This window comes from Procambarus clarkii, chromosome 44, assembly GCF_040958095.1.
Source record: "Procambarus clarkii isolate CNS0578487 chromosome 44, FALCON_Pclarkii_2.0, whole genome shotgun sequence".
Taxonomy (NCBI): domain Eukaryota; kingdom Metazoa; phylum Arthropoda; class Malacostraca; order Decapoda; family Cambaridae; genus Procambarus; species Procambarus clarkii.
This window is the reverse complement of record NC_091193.1, coordinates 6,530,235-6,544,394: the sequence shown is the minus strand read 5'-3', so window position 1 is coordinate 6,544,394 and position 14,160 is coordinate 6,530,235.

Below are 14,160 nucleotides of genomic sequence, written 5' to 3'. Positions count from 1 at the left end.
AGTGATTAATGTTAGTGATAAGATTTGGTGATTTGGGAACTTAGCGGTTGCTGGTAGTGGAGCTCATCTGAGTGTGACAGGTGACCTCGCATGTCCCAGGGGGACACCCAGCCACCGCTGGTCTCCAGGTCAGTTGGAGAGTGGCAGGTGTAGTTCTTAAGTAGTTTTAAGTGGTGGTTCTGCTCAGATTATTGCGATCGACTGTTTTACTCCATTTGAACGCAATAACCCGAGGTGTACTGGTCTTGTACAGCATGCTAGGGGGAGGCTTAGTATGTCAGTAGACTTCACGTTGGTGACGCTCGACGTTGGATAGTCTGGTCACAGGGGTGACAAAAGTTTTGAGTTGTTGACCGGCGGAGAAGCTAGGGAAACACTCTGGGTTACGTAGGTGGCTGTAGGTTAAGGGTGGGAGTAACGGTTAATTATGTACTTAAGATTAGGAACGGTACAGTTAAGTTTAGGCTAGTGTTTTGTCTATTAGTGTTGATTTTTTTTGTGACAAGTTGTCTATTAGTGTTGATTTTTTTTTGTGACAAGTTAAAAGTAGTGATGACCTTATTCTCTCTTCTCTAACTTTACTCTGTTACAGTTTTATGTTCCACCAAGTCAATATTATTCAGAGTTAATTGGATTATTAAAAATTGAAGTGTAGTTGTTGCCAGGAGGAGAGCGTTATGATATGACTGTGTAACCCTATACAAACTACAGGGTCACACAACAATTTGAGAGCACGGTATTGTCGCCTTTCTGTTCATTCACAGGTGGGAGCCAGAAGAGAGGCGCGACGCACATACAGAAGAGGGAGACGACTGCTGTGTACCACACTCAGGGGCGTTCCTCACCACCACCACGACCAGCCCCTACCTGGAGGTCATGGTTCCACCACCACCACCACCACCCCGGGGACCCCAAGATGCAGCCCTCTCGGTCGGTCAACATTGGTATACCCAGTGGACCCCAAGATGGACGGACCCCCAGTGAACCCCAGGACGGACGGACCCCAGTGGACCCCAAGACGGACGGACCCCAGTGGACCCCAAGATGGACGGACCCCCAGTGGACCCCAAGATGGACGGACCCCCAGTGGACCCCAGGTCGTTCTGCAGACGACCCCAGACGACCCAGTAAAGATGGAAGAGGAGCAACAACGACTCCAGTCTGTCCCACCAACATCGGTCTACCCAGGATGGACCCCAGGACGGACAGACCCCAATGGACCCCAGGTCGCTTGTCAAAGACCCATGGGAGGAGGAAGAGAGAAGAAAGAAGAGAGAAGAAAGAAGAGAGAAGAAGAAGATAAGACCAAGCTGAGTGAGACACGATGCCTAGTGTCCCTTGCTGGTGTCAGCATCATTGCATGGAGCGTAATTGCAAGACAGGATCGTTTGCCTTAACTGGCCGCCCCTCCTGCAAGCATGTTGCTCTGTTGAGTGATTCTTCCTGTGTCGTGCGGACTTGATGTGGCTGTCAGAAGTAGCTCTCTGAAGGAGGCGTGCTGGAGCAACAGGGAGGAAGAAGAGTAGGATGGGATTTCTACTGTTGGCAACTATATGAAGGTCTCGAAACTTGTAGTCCCTATAGCTGTGAAGAACCCCAATATACGTCTCTCATGGTGACTGACGTAGGGCCAATTACAGATCAGCTGGGACAACCGAATTCCACGGTCCTGTGCGCAGTTCAAGTAGTAACGGCTTTCTGGTTGACCAAGGGTTGTTGTGCGTTAACGACGGAGAAGCGACGGAGGCAGTTGTGTTGAAGAAATGTGGTACAGGATTATCTACAAGACCAAGCAGTGACGTCGCCCAGCCAGAGACAATGGACGTCTGTCTACATATTTCATTTTTTTAGAGTAGGATGATGTATATTTGTTTAGCTAGGATGTATTTTTTATTTCGTTAATAAAGTTGTTGCACACAGCTAGCTTGCTTTAGCAGTGTTGCAAAAACTTTATTTCGGGGAGAAGGGGAGATGTAACACTGTAAAAGTGTTTGGTTTAGTTTAATACATATATATAGTACATGAGTCACAGACAGGGATTTGAGAAAGGCGCCAGGTTGTCGGCCTGAGATCTCACACCTCAAAGCGTTAATGACCTCAAGTGACCTGAGGTCAGATCATGCGAATTTCACCTTGCTTCTACTAATCTCTTAATTGGAGCCTGGTAGCCTTCAAACATGCCGACGTTTAAGGAGTGGCTTGGTAGAGTGCCTCAGGCTATCTACTTGTGGGCGGAATTAGTTACTAGGCTCCCCAATATAAACTCGGAGAACTATCGATTCGAGAGGATTAAGAGAACAGCAGACGAGCCAGCAGAGCAGAGAAGATGTCCCTAGCAGGGAGGCTGTCGGCCGGCAGGGGCGAGACAGTCTCTGTCAAGCTACAGACCCCCCCCCCCCTCTCTATTCAACTTAGACTCAGTCCTCGGTGAGTGAACATTTAGGTGACTTGGTCGTGTTTTACAAGTGTTGTGTGAGGGTCAGGGGCAGTCAGTTGTAGTGTTCTCAGATTCTTGGAGGATGACTCACTTTGAATATTAATCTTTAAACATTTTAATTGGATTGCTTAAGTTATGATACTTATCATGAAAAATATAATTGTTGAATTTATTATTTAAACAGACTTTATTTTGTTCCCTAGAGTTGAGTTGAGGTGAGAAAGCCTCGGGGATTATTGGTTCCCTGATTATAATAAGTACATGATAAAGATGGGACATGCTAATAATGACCTCTTGATAACATCTTTTGAGAATTTTGTGATACAGACAAGTTCCATTCCTTGTCTGGTATATAATAGTCTTGAATGGATGGTGGCAGCATTTCGTCTTCTACTATCTACTCTTCTACTATCTACTCTTCTACTTCTACCTATCTACTCCTCCCCCTCCACCCCTCTCTGAACTCTCACTTTCAACTAATGACCCTCCTCGCTCCTCCCACCTCTCTCACCCCAAACCCTCACTAATTACTTCACTATTCATTTCTTTCCTTTCGTTTTCTCTTATACGTTTGTGGCGATGATTCTGTATTCTAGAGTTCTCTCTAGAGTTTCGGGTAGCTGATCAAGTTACGGCGCCTTGTAGTCTTAGCACCTAGGTAGTCAATTACCTAGGTTACAAGGTGTTGAACGAGAGAGGCTGACTTAGGAATTCTGGGAGTGCTCTAGAATAGTTAGCTAACTGGGGACGGGATAACGGACTAGAGAGAGCTGTTTCCCCCGGCCTCGTTAGTTAACTGGGGGGTGGAATAATGGACAAGATAGAGCTATTTCCCCCCCCCCCCCCCCCCCCGTTACAGGCGGACCGTGGGAGGCGGACCGTGGGAGGCGGACTGTGGGAGGCGGACCGTGGGAGGTGGACCGTGGGAGGTGGACCGTGGGAGGTGGACCGTGGGAGAGACTAACAGATCGTGGCATCTACATATGAATGCTCATTGTCTCTGACGGCTACACAAGAACATTAGTTGCTAAACAGAAGCAGGAGACCCAGAGACCGGGTATTAAGCACTCTGGAATTAGCAGCAAGATAAGGGAGAGACCATCCATCACAGCAGCGATGGTGCGCTGTGGGAGGGAGTTGTGGGAGAGGAAGGCGGGGAGCATGAAGGGTGAGGCTAAGGCAAGTAGGTGGAGGAGGAAGCATACGAGAAAGAGTAACGGTAAAGAAAAAGAAAATAAAGATGAGGAGGAGTTGAGGAGGGGAACGAACCCGGCCATGGAAGGCCAAGACCTATCACCACACTGCCCAACTTAAATATTTCCTAAAGCTAACTGATCAAGGGTTAATCACTCGTTACAGACCTCACAAGTGTACGGCCAACATGTTAATCACTGCTAGTTATCAATACCACAGAACGCACACGACAAATGCGCCACCTCAGCAAATGGTCAAAAAATCAATCCATCTCCGGCGTCTACTTTACCGTTACTAAGGTGAAGGAATCTGCCATAAGAGTTTATGTTCGCTGATGACTGCGCTCTCAACGCCAGCACAGAGCAAATGACGCAGCACGAAGTGAACTGCTTCTCACACTCCTGCGACAACTTTGGTCTCATCACCAGCACCAGAAAGGCTGGAGTCATGTACCAACCCGCGCCTGAAAAACCCCACTAGGAACTACACATCACTGTCACGTGACACAACCTGCAGCCAGTCGACAACTTCACCAATCTTGGCACCAAACTCACAAGAGCAGTGAACATATATGGAGAAGTCAAATCAGGATCACCCAGGCCAGAGCTGCCTTTGGAAGGTTCCGTGAGAATGTCTTGGAGCAGAGGGACCTCCACCTTACCACCAAACTGAAGGTCTACCGTGCAGAGGTCCGGACCACCCTTCTCTACGCCAGCATGACCTGGACTGTCTACAGCAGACACGTTAAACAGCTAAATAGTTTCCAATTCAGCTGCCTCCGCAGACTCTTCCATATCAGGTCGCGGGACAAAATCCCGTGTACAGAGGTCGTGGGAGACGCCAGTATTCCCAGTGTCCACGCCCTCCAACAGGAAACTCAGGCCAGATGGGCAGGCCAAGTTGTCACAATGCCTGGAAGCCGATTGCCTAAACAGCTGCTGAATGAAGAATTATGCCAAGGCCCGCGTTCTGTTATTGGGAGAAGAAATGATTCCAGGACTGCCTCAAGATGGCCGTCACAGACCTGGACATCAACACCAATACTTGGAAGTCGCTCGCTCAGGACTTTCCAGCATGAAACAGCAAAGTCACCATAGGGAACAATGTGGCAGAAAATAGACGGACAGCAGAGGCCCAGAGGAAACGCGCCGCACGCAAAGCTAGAGCAGCCGCCACCTGTGCTGCAGCCCCACCCACATGTGTCCCGTGTGGGGGCCAGACTTCTGAGCCTGGATGGGTCTCACCCTCCATCATCTGGCACACACATACCGACCATGGACCTGATATATTGAAGTCATCTTCACATCCGAAGGACGAGCATCAGCAGCATCTTCGGCAGTACATATACTAAAAATCTTCATAGAGTCCTATCCCAGAAGGGCGGCCTACTATATATTAATACCCACAGACATGTCTCTCCCACAGATGGCGCTCTCCCAAAGAGTAACGCTCTCCCTTTTAGTATCTGTGTTTTACATTCTTTGGACAACAACTATCATGAAATTGGAGAAACAACACACAGCTCCCAGACATACACACACACACAGCTCCAAGACATACACACACACACAGCTCCCAGACATACACACACACACAGCTCCAAGACATACACACACACACAGCTCCCAGCCATACACACACACACAGCTCCCAGCCATACACACAGCTCCCAGACATACACACACACACAGCTCCAAGACACACACACACACACAGCTCCCAGACACACACACACACACAGCTCCCAGACATACACACACACACAGCTCCCAGACATACACACACACACAGCTCCAAGACATACACACACACACAGCTCCCAGACACACACACACACACAGCTCCCAGACATACACACACACACAGCTCCAAGACATACACACACACACAGCTCCCAGCCATACACACACACACAGCTCCCAGCCACACACACACACACACAGCTCCCAGCCATACACACACACACACACAGCTCCCAGCCATACACACACACACACACAGCTCCCAGCCATACACACACACACACACAGCTCCCAGCCATACACACACACACACACAGCTCCCAGCCATACACACACACACACACAGCTCCCAGCCATACACACACACACACACAGCTCCCAGCCATACACACACACACACAGCTCCCAGCCATACACACACACACACACAGCTCCCAGCCATACACACACACACAGCTCCCAGACATACACACACACACACAGCTCCCAGACATACACACACACACACACAGCTCCCAGACATACACACACACACACAGCTCCCAGACATACACACACACACACAGCTCCCAGACATACACACACACACACAGCTCCCAGACATACACACACACACACAGCTCCCAGACATACACACACACACAGCTCCCAGCCATACACACACACACAGCTCCCAGCCATACACACACACACAGCTCCCAGCCATACACACACACACAGCTCCCAGCCATACACACACACACAGCTCCCAGCCATACACACACACACACAGCTCCCAGCCATACACACACACACACAGCTCCCAGCCATACACACACACACACACAGCTCCCAGCCATACACACACACACACAGCTCCCAGACATACACACACACAGCTCCCAGACATACACACACACACAGCTCCCAGACATACACACACACACAGCTCCCAGACATACACACACACACAGCTCCCAGACATACACACACACACAGCTCCCAGCCATACACACACACACAGCTCCCAGCCATACACACACACACAGCTCCCAGCCATACACACACACACAGCTCCCAGCCATACACACACACACAGCTCCCAGCCATACACACACACAGCTCCCAGACATACACACACAGCTCCCAGACACACACACACACAGCTCCCAGCCATACACACACACACAGCTCCCAGACATACACACACACACAGCTCCCAGCCATACAGAGATGGTCAGGGAAATGGCTACTGGAGTTTAACACCAGTAAATGTAAAGTTATGGAAATGGGATCAGGTGACAGGAGACCAAAGGGACAGTACACAATGAAGGGGAACAGCCTACCTGTAACGATTCGAGAAAGAGACCTGGGAGTGGATGTGACACCTAATCTAACTCCTGAGGCACATATAAATAGGATAACGACAGCAGCGTACTCTACACTGGCGAAAATTAGAACTTCATTCAGAAACCTAAATGAGGAAGCTTTTAGGGCGCTTTACACTGCCTACGTGAGACCCGTCTTAGAGTATGCCGCGCCATCATGGAGCCCCCACCTGAAGAAACACAAAGAAACTGGAGAAGGTTCAGAGGTTTGCGACGAGGCTTGTCCCAGAGCTACGAGGGATGGGATATGAAGAGCGGCTGAAGGAACTGAACCTTACGACACTAGAGAAAAGAAGGGAGAGAGGAGATATGATAGGGACATATAAAATACTCAGGGGAATTGACAAAGTGGAAATAGATGAAATGTTCACACGTAATAATAACAGAACGAGGGGACATGGGTGGAAACTGGAAACTCAGATGAGTCACAGAGATATTAGGAAGTTTTCTTTTAGCGTGAGAGTAGTAGAAAAATGGAATGCACTTGGGGAACAGGTTGTGGAAGCAAATACTATTCATACTTTTAAAACTAGGTATGATAGGGAAATGGGACAGGAGTCATTGCTGTAAACAACCGATAGCTAGAAAGGCGGGATCCAAGAGTCAATGCTCGATCCTGCAAGCACATATAGGTGAGTACATATAGGTGAGTACACACAGCTCCCAGACATACACACACACACAGCTCCCAGCCATACACACAGCTCCCAGACATACACACACACACAGCTCCCAGACATACACACACACACAGCTCCCAGACATACACACAGCTCCCAGACATACACACACACACAGCTCCCAGACATACACACACACACAGCTCCCAGACATACACACACACACAGCTCCCAGACACACACACACACACAGCTCCCAGACACACACACACACACAGCTCCCAGACATACACACACACACAGCTCCCAGACATACACACACACACAGCTCCCAGACATACACACACACACAGCTCCAAGACACACACACACATACACAGCTCCAAGACACACACACACACACAGCTCCAAGACACACACACACACACAGCTCCAAGACACACACACACACACAGCTCCAAGACACACACACACACACAGCTCCAAGACACACACACACACACAGCTCCAAGACACACACACACACACAGCTCCAAGACACACACACACACACAGCTCCAAGACACACACACAGCTCCAAGACACACACACACACACAGCTCCAAGACACACACACACACACAGCTCCAAGACACACACACACACACAGCTCCAAGACACACACACACACACAGCTCCAAGACACACACACACACACAGCTCCAAGACACACACACACACACAGCTCCAAGACACACACACACACACAGCTCCCAGACACACACACACACAGCTCCCAGACACACACACACACACACACAGCTCCCAGACACACACACAGCTCCCAGACACACACACAGCTCCCAGACACACACACACACAGCTCCCAGACTCACACACACACACAGCTCCCAGACACACACACACACACAGCTCCCAGACACACACACACACACAGCTCCCAGACACACACACACACACAGCTCCCAGACACACACACACACACAGCTCCCAGACACACACACACACACAGCTCCCAGACACACACACACACACACACACACACACACACACAGCTCCAAGACATACACACAGCTCCCAGCCAAGCAACATGATAAGATTCACACTAGTGGTTCACCTCAGACAAGCGACAATTCCACACTAGTGGTTCATCTGAAGAAAGCCACAGTCTCACTAGTGGTTATCTCAGACAATCAACATAGAACCTAACCAGAGCAAGATATAGCTGAAGAACCACACCAAGTGTCTTGTTACTAACGCTTCGATTAATAACTCCCAGTGTCCTAGTCGCCTTATTGCGAACATTCATGCATTGATCTTTTGGTTTTAAATTCTTACTAATCAATACTCCCAGATCCCTTTTGCAATCCGACTTCGCAATCTCAACACCATCTAGCTCGTATCTTGTAACTATATCATCATTACCTAGCCTTAAAACTTTACATTTATCAGCATTAAACTGCATCTGCCAATCCTTTGACCATTTCAAAACCCTATCTAGATCAACTTGAAGTGATAGTGAGTCTTCTTCAGTGTTAATTTCCCTACCGATTTTCGTATCATCGGCAAATTTGCAAATGTTGCTACTCAAACCTGAATCTAAATCATTTATATATATTCTAAACAACAAAGATCCCAAAACAGAGCCTTGAGGCACCCCACTTACAAGATTTTCCCACTTAAACTTAACCTCATTTATACTAACTGTTTCCTTTGGAATAGCCATGCCCTAATCCAAGTTAATATAGCACCCCTAATACCATGAGCTATCTTTTTAATCAGTCTTTCATGTGGCACTGTATCAAAAGCTTTGCTAAAGTCAAGGTACACAACATCACAATCCTTACCACTATCAACTGCCTCAACTATGCTGGAATAAAAAGATAACCAATTTGTTAAACATGAACGGCCATTTATAAAACAATGTTGCGACTCATTTATTAATTTATGTTTTTCAAGATGAAGACGAATTTTATTTAAAATTATCGATTCACAACCCGTTCTCGCACTTTATTACAGTCAATATTGACTTATTAAATACGTGAACATGTGACATACTAAACATACTAGTTTACATTGAAAAGCTTCATAGAAAACACCGACCTTACCTAACCTTCTTAGTATGTTAAGATAAGCATCTTATTGCTTCGTAATTACAATTATTACTTAACCTATACCTATAATAGGTTAAGTAATAATTGTAATTACGAAGCAATAAGATGCCTATCTTAACATACTAAGAAGGTTAGGTAAGGTCGGTATTTTCTATGAAGCTTTTCAATGTAAACTAGTATGTTTAGTATGTCACATATGCACGTATTTAATAAGTCAATATTGACTATACGAAAGTGCGAGAACGGGATGCGATTCAAGAAACTTTCCCACAATAGACGTTAGGCTAATTGGCCGATAGTTTGACGCAAGTGATCTATCTCCTTTCTTAAGAATTGGTACCACATTAGCTACCTTCCATGACTCTGGCACTCTGCCTGACTCTATTGATTTATTAAATATGGTTGACAGTGGCTCGGAAAGCTCCTCTTTGCATTCTTTAAGCACCCTGGCAAACACTTCATCCAGCCCTGGGGATTTGTTTGGTTTGAGTTTTACTATTTGTTTAATTACATCCTCCCTGGTAACTGTTAGACTAGTTAACCTGTCCTCGTCTCCACCCACAGACTTGTGGGAGGGGGGGGGAACGAGGTCACTCAGTACCTTGAGTGACTTGGGTAACTCAAGGTACTGTTGCATCATGCTGGGTGGAGACGTCGCCCTCTTATGTTGTACACCTGTCACCTCCATGAAGGTGACAAGCAACCTCCATCAAGGTGACAAGCAACCTCCATCAAGGTGACTGATAACGGAGCTGTTACGGACCCGAATCCAGCGTCCGAGCACAGAGCAGTGACGACCGCGCCATCTGTGGGTCAGCTCCCGAAACCCCCTCCAAACGGACGACGACACCTGGTGAGGACGACGTGTACTGGCCACAGGGGCCAGTTTCCAGTCCTGTTCAGCTCACAACACCGCCGCTGCTGACCTCTGGTGAGGTGGTGCTCAGACAACAGCGCCATCTATGGAGTGGATACGTCGGGCGTTTGTGTCTGAGCCTGTAAGTGAGGTGCTTTAGTGTGTCCCTGTTATTGATGACGTGTCTGCTTACAGAGTCGACCTGGGACTGCTGTAAGGGAAGTTGAATCAGTCTACCCAAGGCAGCCGTCCCCATACCTTGTGCTTTGCTGCAGCAGCTGTGAGTCGCCTCCCGGAGGAACACTGTGGTGTTACCCTGCCAGTGAAGTGGCAGTAGAAGGATCGTCGTACCCGGGACCAACTGCTGGAGACGATTGACCACTGGGGTATTGAGGACAGGAGAGTGATTTGTGGTATCACACGAGGCTCCTGACTAGGGCGCTACCCTAGTATCGCTCGTGGAGTGGCCTGACCAGCGTTGCTGATCCGGAACCTGCCAGCTGTTCTGCTGGACTTGTGGTTGATGGCCTCCACGGCGGTGCCCCCAGTGGAACTGTGTTTTGGCTGGCCTGTGTCTGAGGTAGACTCAGCTTGATCGAAGGATTCGTCAAGAGACCACGAAAGCACCGAGGACTCGGCACCGAGAGGATCCCGCGTCTTCAGGAGAAGACAACCATGTATATACTTCCCTTGTGTAGTGTTAATACCCCTCCCCCTGTGTAACTTTTATATATTACTTATTGGTGAAGGTAATTATAATCTTAAGTTTTTGCCTTTCTTTCCCTTCCCCTTTTATTTTACTTGCGTCACGGATCTCATCCCTTGAAAGCCACTACTGGCTTGGGGCCGGATACAACTTCCTCTAATAACATCAGAGTACGAAACCAGTTGCGACCCGAGAGGGCCGTAACAGGAGCTGCAAGCACTAAAATTGCTCTAAGGACAAAATTGCACAAATACAAATTTGTTCTCACTATTTTGGCTTAATTATGTCCAGCTTTATAAACACGTGATTTATATAGTCATTATATCCCATCCTGCCTATCCTCACCTATCACTCCAGGTCACCATCTACAGTCACCCTCTACCACCTCTCAACACCTCCCTTGTCTCAGTATCTACCACCTCTCTACACCTTCCTTGTCTCAGTATCTACCACCTCTCTACACCTTCCTTGTCTCAGTATCTACCACCTCTCTACACCTTCCTTGTCTCAGTATCTACCACCTCTCTACACCTTCCTTGTCTCAGTATCTACCACCTCTCTACACCTCCCTTGTCTCAGTATCTACCACCTCTCAACACCTCCCTTGTCTCAGTATCTACCACCTCTCAACACCTCCCTTGTCTCAGTATCTACCACCTCTCTACACCTCCCTTGTCTCAGTATCTACCACCTCTCTACACCTCCCTTGTCTCAGTATCTACCACCTCTCAACACCTCCCTTGTCTCAGTATCTACCACCTCTCTACACCTTCCACTCAGTCTTACATCCCGCCTCCTCATGTCAACCACAACTACCCCCTCTCAACACCTGTTGTCCACTGTAAACGTCTACTGCTCCTTATCACCATCTACCCCCCCCACTTATGGCTGCCGTTCCCCCCCCCACTTATGGCTGCCGTTCCCCCCCCCCACTTATGGCTGCCGTTCCCCCCCCCACTTATGGCTGCCGTCCCCCCCCCCCCACTTATGGCTGCCGTTCCCCCCCACTTATGGCTGCCGTCCCCCCCCACTTATGGCTGCCGTTCCCCCCCACTTATGGCTGCCGTCCCCCCCCACTTATGGCTGCCGTCCCCCCCCCCCACTTATGGCTGTCGTTCCCTCCCCCCCCACTTATGGCTGCCGTCCCCCCCCCACTTATGGCTGCCGTTCCCTCCCCCCCACTTATGGCTGCCGTTCCCTCCCCCCCCACTTATGGCTGCCGTTCCCCCCCCCCACTTATGGCTGCCGTTCCCCCCCCCCCACTTATGGCTGCCGTTCCCCCCCCCACTTATGGCTGCCGTTCCCCCCCCCCCACTTATGGCTGCCGTCCCCCCCCCCCTCCACTTCAGTGCATACACACCACATCGTTACTCTGTGACCATGTTCCTTCAGTATCTACGACAAGTCAACACCTACCACCCCCTACTCAACACCTACCGCCCCTTCTCAACACCTACCACCCCTACTCAACACCTACCACCCCTACTCAACACCTACCACCCCTACTCAACACCTACCACCCCTACTCAACACCTACCACCCCCTTCTCAACACCTACCACCCCCTTCTCAACACCTACCACCCCCTTCTCAACAACACCTACCACCCCTACTCAACACCTACCACCCCTACTCAACACCTACCACCCCCTTCTCAACACCTACCACCCCCTTCTCAACACCTACCACCCCCTTCTCAACACCTACCACCCCCTTCTCAACACCTACCACCCCCTTCTCAACACCTACCACCCCCTTCTCAACACCTACCACCCCCTTCTCAACACCTACCGCCCCTACTCAACACCTACCACCCCCTTCTCAACACCTACCACCCCCTTCTCAACACCTACCACCCCCTTCTCAACACCTACCACCCCCTTCTCAACACCTACCACCCCCTTCTCAACACCTACCGCCCCTACTCAACACCTACCACCCCCTTCTCAACACCTACCACCCCCTTCTCAACACCTACCACCCCCTTCTCAACACCTACCACCCCCTTCTCAGTACCTGTCGGCCCCTATCAACACCCAATACTCCCTCTAGTCAACTAATCACATCTTCCCACACCAATTTCCCCGGGATCACTTCTACCCCAACCACCACCACCACCACCACCACTGGCCGAGCTTCCTACCCATGGATATAAATCATCACCTACCACCCCTTAGTCGCAGCTATCAGCAGCCATCAACCCCCAGTCCGCCAACAGCCCCAACCAGCTCTACCCCAACATTGCCTCTCCCACACCGTGATGCAGGCACGCAGTGCTGCCCAAAAACACATATATGTGTATGGTAACGATTGGATGATTATACACGGCCGGATAGTCAGGTCGTGAAGGGTGCAAGCGCGCGCATTCTAAGCACACACGACACACACACACACACACACACACACACACACACACACACACACACACACACACACACACACACACTAGATAATATAGAAGGAACAGTCTTCTATAATAATATAAGGAACTTTTTCAGAGTAGTTAACGGGTGGAATGCATTAGGAAGTGATGTGGTGGAGGCTGACTCCATACACAGTTTTAAATGTAGATATGATAGAGCCCAGTAGGCTCAGGAACCTGTACATCAGTTGATTGACAGTTGAGAGGCAGGACCAAACAGTCAAAGCTGAACCCCCGCAAGCACAAATAGGTGAGTACAAATAGGTGAGTACACACACACACACACACACACACACACACACACACACACACACAGGGGCTTAGGGGCCTCGTAGCCTGGTGGATAGCGAGCAGGATTCGTAATTCTGTGGCGCGGGTTCGATTCCCGCACGAGGCAGAAACAAATGGGCAAAGTTTCTTTCACCCTGAATGCCCCTGTTACCTAGCAGTAAATAGGTACCTGGGAGTTAGTCAGCTGTCACGGGCTGCTTCCTGGGGTGGGTGTGTGTGTGTGTGTGTGGTGTGGAAAAAAAAAAAGTTAGTAAACAGTTGATTGACAGTTGAGAGGCGGGCCGAAAGAGCAAAGCTCAACCCCCGTAAAAACACAACTAGTAAACACACACAGTCTCTCTCTCTCTGGTGTTCCGTAATAACAGGACACCAGAAAGCAGAGAGAGAGATACCAGAGAACCAGGAACGAGTA